We start from the raw sequence: 12,065 nt of genomic DNA on the forward strand, positions 1-12,065 counted from the left end.
AATATATATATATTTGAATAAACATCACAGTTAATAAAATATCATAGATAATATCATTTGCACAGAGAAAAACAAATTAAGAGTAAAAAACCGTGAATTTTAATTTAGATATTTGAATGCAGAATGAATTATAATACGCACCCCACACATTAGGTAACTGCGTTTGGAACTCACTGGTCTAGTTTGACGTTTTTGTGTTAGATTTCTCTATAAATATAATTTAATATAATATGAAACTATATATAATATATATGCTTACTTCTTGAAATTTTTGTTATTCAGGTATATTATTTGTATTGTTAGTCGGAAAACTAGAAAGAGTTTAAGGTAACTGTAGGTATTTGCGGCAAGTGGTACACACTACTATACAATCTGCAACCTCTGGTTAATACAAGTCATCTTCTGTTTTATCGACTAGAGATAATTTGGCTTTTATAGTGTGTAATTTATAGTACACGTTACTTTATAAGATTGTGCAATTTTCTTAAATGTCCATATATTAAGTAGTTCAACATTTTTTCTAGATCTATAGCCAACCTATATATTTTCAATTAGTCAATCTATATTTTCGATGCTCATGTTAAATGCTTTATATTTAAATTTTCATAAAACAAATAACGTGTAAGCTTTTTTAGTAATAATATTTTTTAAAACCATAATTTTCAGCAAATAACAATGTGAGCAAACTTTAATTTAAATTTAATGTAAATTTCTAATCAAAAAATGTATATGTGTACTAGTACGTCTAATAATATACTTTCACAATTAATTAGAAATGGTCAAACTGACTCTAATTAATGACCATAATAAATATTTGAATGTAAGTATTTAAACGCAATATATATTCTTGTCTTCAAAATTTATGCGCGCGTGATATTCCTGAAATATCACAGAGACAAAAAGTTATTTTTTATTCAACTTCTGCAAATGAGAAATTAAAAAACCTGTTACTTTTTTGTTTAAAAAACCTGTTCTTTTACCGCGCTTATTAAAATCTTTTGCCAAGTAACAAGATAGTATTTTTAACACTAAAATTGTAAACAATTAGTCAAAAATTGTTTTTAAGAACGCTTTATCGCAAATGAATATTGTTGCTGCAACTCGCTGTTTCAATAGCGAACAGTGGCTGTTGTTAAACAGGACATGTTTCTTTTCATAAAGAATTGATGTCGCGCTAAATATACGAAGCTGAAAGTCTGTTTTAAAACGGGGTGAGCGATATATTCTTCTCTAGATGTTACGTTTTCCTATTTTATTTATTCAGTGTCCCCCGACACTTCTGCCGATATTTTCGATGCTATGTACGTTTGCATCGTTTACATAAACCATCGACCATTAACGTAAGACGACGATTTATTGATTAACGTATATTTTCAATTAAATTATTGAAGTGGAAAAAAATGGTAACTTTTATTATTTTTCTGAATTATTATGACTTGCGACCTTTCTAACAAAGAATTATACTGCGTTTTATAGTGTAACGAAGTTTTCTCTTTTGTCTATGCGCCTCTTATTTGTTACTTTCCCTTACAATACCATATAAATCATGCATATGCACTTGTACTTTCTAAATATCGTTCTCCATTATTTAATCTTATATGTGATAGTATATTTACACGTCTGAGTGAGGAACGGTCAGAACCTAACGAGCTTGTTCATCTCCCGCTGTATATACGCTATTCAGTCATGTTGTTAGCGTGCACCTGCACCTGTTTCGTTTCTCTCTCGCGGTTGCATCATCGCCGTCGCCGGTTCCGGAAATGTAGGCCGCTTTGACAAGGCGCTCGAGGCAGATTTAGAATCCTGCCTGTGGCCCTAAGACGCATTTCGCGCGTGCTGAACGGACTCTTTTGAATTTTTTTAAAAGCGGCACAAGAGAGAGAGATCGGATGCCTCGTGCGCTTTCGTGACGCTCGCAGCTGCAGCAGCACGCGGCGCCGCGGCGCTGCACGCCGCGCGAGAAAAAGGTCGAGCCGCAAATTGTTCTCTATTGCGGCAAATTAGCGGACGATCGCTATCGAGAACCTGAAATTACTCCTTCTCTTTCTTTCTTGACTGCTTCTGAATGACCGATAATGTGTTTTAAAAAGTTAAAAAAAAAACTATAACTTTCTAGAAAGAAAAACTATTATATATTAATCTTGGTGTGAATTATTTGCTATGACTTTTGTTTAAATCTTACGTATACTATTGTAATAAAAATTATATTTGTAACAAATAAATCATATGTAATAGTCAATTGCATCGATGTTCTCATTTATATCACTCATGTGTATACATATATATTTTTTTAACAAAAATTCAGAATTGTTTTGGAAAAGTATAAATCACAATGTAAAAAAAGAGCCGATAAAACGTGACGTTTTTTTTTTTTCAACATCTTATTCACCGTCTACATAGGTTTTATATCGCAGCGTCTGGAGTGTATACTATATAGTATATAGTATTTATAGTCCCTAGTCTTTTCGGGTTGTTTCGGACAAAAAGGATGCAGACCGATGAGTAAACTTACCCTGAAGACGAAGTACATAAGGTGCTAAGACGCCGTGAGGCGGCGAATAGACAGCAGATGGCGAACACCTGAGTACCTTCTGCCCAAAGTTTCGACGGAAAGGAGCCGATAAGATCGAAAGATTTTTGGTGGTATATTGCGGACCCGGGCGTATACAATTGTTATCTCGGTTATGGTCTGGTCAAAGGATACGCCGCGTGTGTGTAAAGAAACAAATTAGACGCGCCTCGATGATGAGAGCCGGCCTTGAACTAACAACGAAGACGGCGACACAGATAGTCATGAAGGCGAATTAGATTCAATCGAACGATTAAGGACGACCGACGACTACTCGGAGGACTCGGTTACCTCGGAGATAGCGTAACTCGAGTCGGCAATACTCGACTAAACTGTAATCGGAGATGCGATCAGAACTCGATTATCGTTTCGAGCACGACGGTGAAATTAAAGGAGATCGCTGATCCCCGTCACGTCTGCGAGGGAGATCAGCAGTGCATTGTGATGTAAATGAAACGGGCACGAGAACGTAAATGAAAGCATTGAATTGCATCGCGGCTTCCATCCAGGAAATATTTCATATCTATTCTGATGCGGCGCATGCATACAGCGGCTGGGTAGAAAATGTTTTGAGAAAAGCTCGAGAAGAATATTTTACAGATCCATACAATTTTTAGAACGATGACGTTGGAAGCTCGTTGGGGTAATATGTACATATTACTTTGCGTAGTTAAAGTGCCGAGATGAATATTGAAACAAAGTGAGAGAGAGAGAGAGAGAGAATAATACCGTGATGTGCACTCGCGCGCACACACACCATATTTTCTCAAATAAAATATAGATTCTTTATGTTTTTGAATCCCGTTACAATGCGTAGAGAGAATAAAGAATCGTCCTCTCAATATCCGTAACATGTCATCACGAACGATAGGAGGAAACGATAGGAGTCATTTATTCATGATCACAGATCTCACGCCGAGAAATGGCTAGCCGCGAGAAGCTATCCGGATAATTTCTCTTCCTCGGTAAAGGCCCAATTTGTGGGTCACCGTTATGCCGTCGGTGTGTACAAAGCCGTGGTTTCGGCGTGGCATTGCCGTGGATAATGTAACTCGTGGAATCGAGAGAGAAAGAGAGAGAGAGAAAGAGAGAGCAAGAAGGAGAGGTGGGAGTATCTCGACCCGATAATTACGCTGGTCGTTGCTCTAGGCGCACGGCATGTCGGCCTGTTAAAAGCGACGTGTGCACGCTCTTAGAAACAAACGTTGTGTCGGTCATTTTACAGCCAGGTTCTCTCTTATTCGCTCGTACATATTTCATGCGCCAAGCGCACGTCCCTAATAACGTGACAATTTCGCAGACCCGAGAAAATAAGCGCGACTTGGACGCGCTCCGCACGAGAGAATTGCTAAAAATAATTGCCAACTTTTCATGTAATTATTCCGCATAATTTTCCCCCAATCGATCTACGCATGGCGCACGAAGTTTAATTTAGTGCGGTCATAAGTTTCTCCGCAAACGTGACTTGTCGTTGCAAAAGCGTGTGAGAAATGCAGCATGTTAGAAAAAAAAAATTCTTTTATCGAAATTCTTGACTGAAGGTAACATTGAAAGAGTTTTTTATGCGACATGATTTTATAGACGATGTAATATATATTTGTGTGTTCAGCGCGTATATAATTACATATAATTAGAAACAGTTAGACGTAAAAAAATCTTTATAGGTTTTGCTGGTTGATAGAAATTGGGATTTTTTTTCTAGTTGAAGTACATTACATGTTTTATGTGTACGCATTTATGTGTGCCTAACCGGCACACCCGACTAATGCGCGAATACGCCTGCGCTCACGAAGGTACAGACGTGTATACGCATAGGATACCGCGTCCGCGGCTTTCTCTTTTTATAGCCCTCTAAGCACCGACCCCGCCTCTGTGCGAGCTTCACACAAAAGCGAAGCTATAAGACGTGGGTGTATATAGCAAGAGGCTCGGTACAATCTCTGCTAAAATATTCCGAGAAATATCGGCTTCGAGGAATCTCTTCGATTCTTGAAACGTAAAAGATACGTATTGAAAATTACATTAATACCGTTTCACACACACATAATCGCTGTGCAACAAATATCAGCACGCATGAAGATATCATCGTGTGAAGAATTACGTAAAAGGGCAAAGTGAGGTCGGTTTATGGCAAACGTTTATATGCCGTTTCCTTTCAATTTCTTAGCGTGGCGCGAAGTGGCGCGCCAATATGACGGATAATAATGTTATTAACAACACGCCGAAGCTAAGGATCACGTAGGAAGAAGTCGTTTCAGAATCTTCGAATATGTACTACTCGATATATATCGGTTGAATATATCGGTTAGCTGTAAGTGGTGCAAGTGTTCAAACACGCGTGCAGCACAAATTACTTCGGCAATCTCTTCAGTTGTTTACAGTCTTTAGCACGTAAGTGCCCGCGTACACGTGGCCGCGTCGTATCTGTTGCGCGCGTATATACCTGCAAGAGCGTATATGCACGACGAGTGCGTACGCATGTATGTATCATATGTATGTGCAACAGAGTGCAGTTGATACGTTGCGCAAGCGAAAATTTCGATTTTGCAATGCTTTTAATTTCCCTTTCAATTTCCCCTATAGACATTTCTACCACGTGATATTTTTTAACAATGTATATACGCTGTGCGTTAGAGTCTGACAAAATGGTATCAGTCGATTGTTTTTGTCGTTTTATACCTATCGACCTTTTCACTTGCATTGCAAGGAAAATATTTCCCGAGAAAAAAATGTTGATTGAAAATATCGATGTTTTGATACAGGTACTGACACGCGTCATTTTAAATGTCAACAAGGTGAAAAAAAAATACATTCGCGACGAGCGGAATTAAATATTAGCGCTTGTTACGTTCCCCACGCGCGATTAGCGATAACAGTCCACTGTTCTGTTCACTTTCCTCTTTGCTAATGTTTGCAACGTGTTTCCACTTTTTTTTTATTTTTTGCTCTCATTAATCGTGAGTTACAAAAGGTGAATAACTGATAAAAATTCTGATTCGCGACGTGTAGATTATTTTCAAGTGACACGGCAAAAATGTATTCTTTTAAATTCCGATTTTTTTTACATCGGCTACGAGTTTTTTTTTTTTTTTGATTCAACGAGAGCGACTATAAATTTACTTGTGCAAATGATGTCTGCGACATGCGCGGCACACACATGCATGCGAAATCAACATTTAATAATAATTTAATCGAAGCCGCGTGTGCTCGTCTCTCTTACATACAAGCGAACCTTGTTTGTCTGGCCGCTGTCATTATGCGCAACCTAATTACCGGCCAATGATTTCATGGAACGCCATTCGAAATCCAATTGACGAGATGCCCGCGCGATTGGCGATTCAACGACGAATTAAACGCTCGCGTTGCGTTGATCGCCGGGCATTTACATATTTAATGCCAAGGACTTGTTGTGAGTTATGCTCAAAATGTAGGCAACGCCTACTGCGGTGCGTCTTATTTCCTTGTAAAACTCAATTCGCCAGTAAGTGTATAACCGAACGCAGACGGACTTAACAGTATCCTATTCGAAAGTTGATGTATTCGCCGTTAAAAAATTTGCACTTCATAATTCCAGGTCGGATGTCCCAAATATATTAACTGTACTCGCAAACATCGATATAGAAATGTCTAATCAGTGCAAATTTAAATTGTTAATGTGTTTTTTTTTTAAGCACTAAATTTCTTCAATTAATTATTATGATTATGATAACAGTAATACTGACTGTATTTTGTATAAAAAAAAATTACACGCATTGTGTAATTTATAAAATAAATTTATCGGCTAGAGAAACCTTTCTTGTGGAAAACATTAATGCTTCCTTGTGTACCGCGAATATGTACAAACATAATTACAGTACAATATTATGTAGATAATTATTATCGACTTAAAACAATAAAAAGTACAAATAAATTATAAAATAAATACAACAAATTACAAATGTTTTATTGCTAAATATTGCGTTAATGACGTTAGATGGCGAATTTGAAAGTTTCCAAACACTGATTTTCAAAGCAGATGCCGAAACGCAACTGGAAAAGACAAAAGACACATAAATAGTTTTTTGTAAAACGGTTATTTGACTAAACTTGAGATTGTAGAAAAAAAGAGTTGAAAAACTATCACACTTAAATGTTAAAGAGGATAGTTATTCTTTATTGCGCATGAAACAAAAACATAAGAGATCGAGTAGAGATTCATCTCTTTTTATGCAAATGAGACGTACAAGAAATTATGCGTTTTAAAGAATGCTAAAACGATAATATAAAATTTTTTAAATTATTGTAGTGCAAGCGCACTAGATATAATTAATGCATCTCGGTGTACACAACCTGACTTTCACAAAACGAATTACGGATATCTAGACGAACACGCTGCCATATAAAGAAACTCGTTTATTGCTCGTTTTTCTCTTTTCGACACACAAATTACTTTAAATAATACAATTAACCTTCCACTGCACCGGATAGCGTCGCACGTTTCACCGTGTTTATGTTTCTTTCGAAGAAAACTATTATATTGTCAGATGAAAAAAAAAAAAAAGAATACGCAGAAGTTATAAAAACTGTCATCGCGTTGAAGCTAATATTTTACGTATTTTCTTTTTATTTTAATGATGTCGTCTTAAAACAACGCAACAATTGCAAATATTTTTGTAACATATTAGTATTGAGCAAATGGATTGCCTCAGTGAATCACTCGCAGAAATATAAAGTCGTATCGGGTCTTGTCACGAAGCTAACGTCGGCGCGACGACGTGAGGCCGCCCACGTGCTATACAACAACATCGAGGTAGATAATAAATCCGTTGAATCGCGCATATATGATGCAGAGCATGTATAAGTGCGTCGGAAATTAGGTACTCGGCAACACCTGCGGGTGTTTAATGTGATCATTCTGGAGAAAGAAAGTTTCAAGCAAGAACCATACTCGGGGCTTCCATCGCCGTCGGTAGCGCGACGCGCGTCTCGTCTCGTCGAAATTGCCGTGAATTATCCGTTACATACGTTTAGATTCGTAAACGAGCGTTGCTCTCTCACGCCTGGGCACATGAGAAAGTGCCGCGAGGAGAAACTGCGAATCGCGTTTGCGAGGCATTAACGCGATATGACGTGACGAATAAATGATTGTTTCTAAGTGAGCGTCAGTTTAATAATAGAACTTTTTTATAGAACACAAAGAGATATTGTAAAGTACCTAAAGGGAGGGAATGGTCAACGAGAGAATAAATATAAGAAGTTTTACAGAAACTTCTTTTAATAAATAATTAAAGTACATGTGATTGTTATCTACATCGTAAATTGTAATTGAACGTATCTTCCTAACACAACGCCCGAAATATTTGCGATAGTAACGATTGCAGGGGATTTGCAGCGACGCATAAAAATTGTAATTTATATTGCATTCCGTTTTAAATTGCGATTTTTATGGCACCACTTGGTTCATGTAAACTTGCGTGTCAAAGCTCGCGTTATATGCACGTCGTTTCTCGCATAGGTGTTTCCCGAGATACTTTTACAGCAGGTAGGTACCGGATATACGAGCGAGTGAGAAACGTAGCGGATAACGAAGAAGAGGTACGTCGCTTAAAGAGTCCAGTCATCTCCCAAGAGCTGACCTTGATCTTGAGAGAGTGAGTGGTGAGGTGCACCGTGAGGGTCAGAAGAAAAGGCAGTTAAGGCGCGTTTCGCCACATAATTTTCTACGCCAGTAAATTATATGACCATATCATCATCATTATCATTAATTCACAGTCGATCGGTGCTGTGCATCAATTAATTGATTTGGTCTGTTTATATTCTCAGTTTTTTATTCAAAGTTTTTGTTAAAATTGATTTGCGCAACAGTTTATTCCGTTTGTTATCTTACAATGGTTGTTTTTTTTTTTTAAGAAAAAATATAATTCTTCTTGACTTGTTCGCTGTGAATAAATTTTATTTTCACTCAAATCTGGCAATATCTGATCAGCGTGTGTATTTGTAATTCTCTCCTTTGTAATGAATATCAAATGTTTTTTAAAACTTGTAAAAAAATTAGTTTGAATTTTATCGGTAACATACTCGTCTCACTGAATTATTGCGGGTAATTGTCATATTACTTTTCTAAAAAAATAATACATAAAAGTCACAAGCGCGACTTAACGCAGGCGTAGTCGTAGAGAGACAGGGGAAAGATGTCCGTGGGCCTTTTTGGCGGTGTTGCGGGGGCCCGAATGGCGGGCCGTTGGGCCTGCAATGTCGGTGCACCGGCTTTAGCGCAGACATAGCGTTTTCGCTCTCCTCTCTCGCGGTACGCCGCGGCATAATGGCAACGTGTTTTCGTCTAATGTACTTTTTGTGATGTCCTTGATGGAGGAGTCTGCGAATGCAGAACTACAGGGCAGGCCCGGTGGGGCCTGTCGGTACACGCGGAGTGCCGCGGGGCGCAGGAGTGAGGATCACAGGAAGGTGAGGGCAGGCGAGGGGGACGCGACAAGAGGGCCCGGCAGCATCTCAACCCACCTCAACTTCGGGCCTAGTCAAGGTCAGTGTGGCAGGACCATCCGACTCTACCTACCTTCTCCCTCTTCTCCGTCACCTCGTCCGACTTCTTTTCTTCTTGTCCGATTCTCTCTGTCTCTTTTTCTCGCTCGCTCGATTCCCCCCCAACGACCGCGCGCGTTTGTACCGCATTATCGCGTCATACCGTGCTGGGACCCACGCCCTCTGCTGTGCCGCCGCACAAGTGGTTTTTTCCTTTCTTCTTGCACGAACCGGACTTACGATCCTGCAAAATCCTAATTAGCGAAGATACTCGCGTGATAGAACGTCGACGAATAGCATAAGTTAGTTATCATCTGATACACGATAATTCGTACGATAGATCGAATTGTGAAAGGTGTGACTGACCGACGCAAGAGTTTTGATTGGTGCAAAAATTTGCATAATTTTGTCGCGATATCACCGCTCGATGTCGAGCTCGCTGAATTGTCGCGTGCAAAGGATTATCGTTACTTCGCGTATGTATATTTTTTTAAGGTAGAAAAATTGCATTTTGCTCGAATTTTCCATTTTTTACTCGCTAAAATTAGTATAATTAACTAGCGATATGGGAAATATTACTGGCTAATAACATTTAAGTGAATTATAAATAATTTTCTTGTTGATTAACTCTAAAGACTTTATTTATATTTTTCACATATTTTATACACTTAAAAACTCACGCGTATTTTTTACACGATTTTATCGTAATACCGTTTGAAAATTTATCAATTTCTTAGTTTTGAGATTATCAAATGTCGTTATCTCGTTTCGAATTTCTTCCGTTTCTTTGAGAAGAATGTTTTAATAGGTATCAGAAGCAGACGCTGATGATCGAGAACTCAAATTGTACTTTGGAAGATCTCCAAAAAGCGCAGTCAAACACGAGTGTACGATCTGGCATACACCGGACGCCGAATATCTGCCTCGGATATATCAGGCGAAATAAAAAGGAGGACCTATTTATCTTGACGCCCGCGATCGTAAAGAAAGGCCTTTCGAGGATACTCACGAGGGATATCTGATTCATCAGCTTCATTCATCAACGTCGGTTGCTTCTGTTTCTTTCATTTCTTTGAAACCATATACACGCTGTTTCTCTAGCGTATGAGCAACGCGCGGAAGCGTTGTTAGACGAGTCGGATGGATGAAGCTTCCCGAGTCGGCCTATGATGATCGGTTGGCAATGATGAAGCTCCTCGAGTCAGCAGTGATAATCAGTCGGCAGTTAATTTCCAATCGAGTTTGTTAGTATCGCTCGAAGCGTAGCGCGCGAAACGCGTGCGCCACTCAGTAATAATATGTTTGCAGAAAAGTTTTTGTTTTATAAAATTCTTTTACAAAAATATATTCTTAAACTCTACATGAATAATAATGCAAAAATATATATTTGTACAATTTCTAAAAAAAAAAAAAAAAAAGTGAAATTACTAAACTTTGTCAAATTTTACGTCGCTATTATCTATTCTCTCTGCGCAGCGATTTGGTTTATTCAAACAATTATCGCAGATATGCTGCCGAATAAAAGGAATCAATTTTCTCGAAGAACTTGTCGTCCTCGAACTGTAACAAGCATTTGAAACAATCGGAATTGCTTTTATTCGCATTGTTCTATTCTTCTCTAAATTACGAACGTCGAAGCGAGAACGCTATTGCATCTGGTAATGCTGCATTTGCACCGCGGACGCATCTCAGAATGTGTCTGGCGATAATGATCAACGTCGGGGTAGGTGCTATAGAGGGACGCTACCTGGAAAGGAAAAGATAGATAGATAGCGAGAAAGAGAGAGAAAAAAAGAGAGAGAAAGAGAAAGAGAGAGAGAGAGAGAGAGAGAGAGAGAAAGAGAAAGAAAGAGAGAAAGAGAGAGAAAGAGAGAAAGAAAGAGCGGAGTCAGTAATTCGAGGCCCGAAGGTGAGCAAAGCATCCTAGTACCAAATGAGATTGGGGCCCCTGACCATGCAGGACGACTTTCGGGTCCTGTTCCGCCGACTCGTCTAAGTCTTTTACGCTCAGTAAGGCCCATTCCATCGTATATTCCCCTCCACCCATTGCAGCCGACCGCGGCGGTGTCGAAGTTCTATTACCAGCGACGCCCGATCCCAAACTCTGCTCGCCATCTTAAGAAATTCGGCGATTTACATTTATTCCTCCAGGTAGAGAATTTTATGTCCGCAGCGCGTCGCGAAATAATCGTTACCGTTATGGGAGGTGATCGTAAAAATTCGATGGCGAATCGCGTGTTTTTAGGCAAATATAACGTGCGCAACGCGACGCGACGTCCAAAATGCATAAAATTTACAGATTATATTTGTCACGAATTTAGCCAAACAAAGTGTAAAAAGAAAGTGAAGGCCAGATGAACGATTTCGCATGCGAATTGTGTATGACTCATTAACTTTAATAAATTGCGATCATAATAATTTTAGAAACTTGATTTTCTTGAAAAAGTTTTAGTTAAGAATGTAGAATCTGGTTATGTGCGTATGTGTGCGCGCGCCAAGGTAATTTTTTTACATTGATCACTAATGCACGTGTAGCTGATCGGATCACCTTGCAAAGTGTGTGACACATATACGCGATCTTCCCCACTCTGTGGACTTCAAATATTAGTGTCGAACTTGCAGCGCTGCCAATGGCATCGAGTTACCGAGTTCTCTCCTTCCTTTCTCCTCAAGAAGTCCCGCTTCTAAATACGCCACATGCATTCTTTGTTCAGGCGGAATGTAAAAGCCGTGTGACTGGCCACACTTGCCCGTCGGCATTGACTAAATATATTACGAATAATAGAGAGTCACTTGATCTTAACATAAAATTATAAATTCACCTAATTTTTCGTTCGTTTTTATTCAAGTTTAAAAAGTTAAAAACTCTCTTGTAATATATTTTGTTACAGAAAAGATAATAATAATAAATTTAAAATTAAAAAACTACCTATTGTTTCTTATAAATTTCATGATAATTTTATGACGTATCTCAACA

At 38.6% G+C, this 12,065-nt stretch overlaps 1 protein-coding gene across 7 annotated transcripts in view; it reads right to left on the reverse strand.

Moving 5' to 3' along the window:
• The window catches only part of LOC109852898 (voltage-dependent L-type calcium channel subunit beta-2), a 61,616-nt gene that overhangs the window by 19,622 nt on the left and 29,929 nt on the right, over nucleotides 1-12,065 (reverse strand). The window lies entirely within an intron of this gene.

Source organism: Pseudomyrmex gracilis, unplaced genomic scaffold (genome assembly GCF_002006095.1).
Source record: "Pseudomyrmex gracilis isolate BER0280 unplaced genomic scaffold, ASM200609v1 scaffold_1, whole genome shotgun sequence".
In the NCBI taxonomy this organism is placed as follows: domain Eukaryota; kingdom Metazoa; phylum Arthropoda; class Insecta; order Hymenoptera; family Formicidae; genus Pseudomyrmex; species Pseudomyrmex gracilis.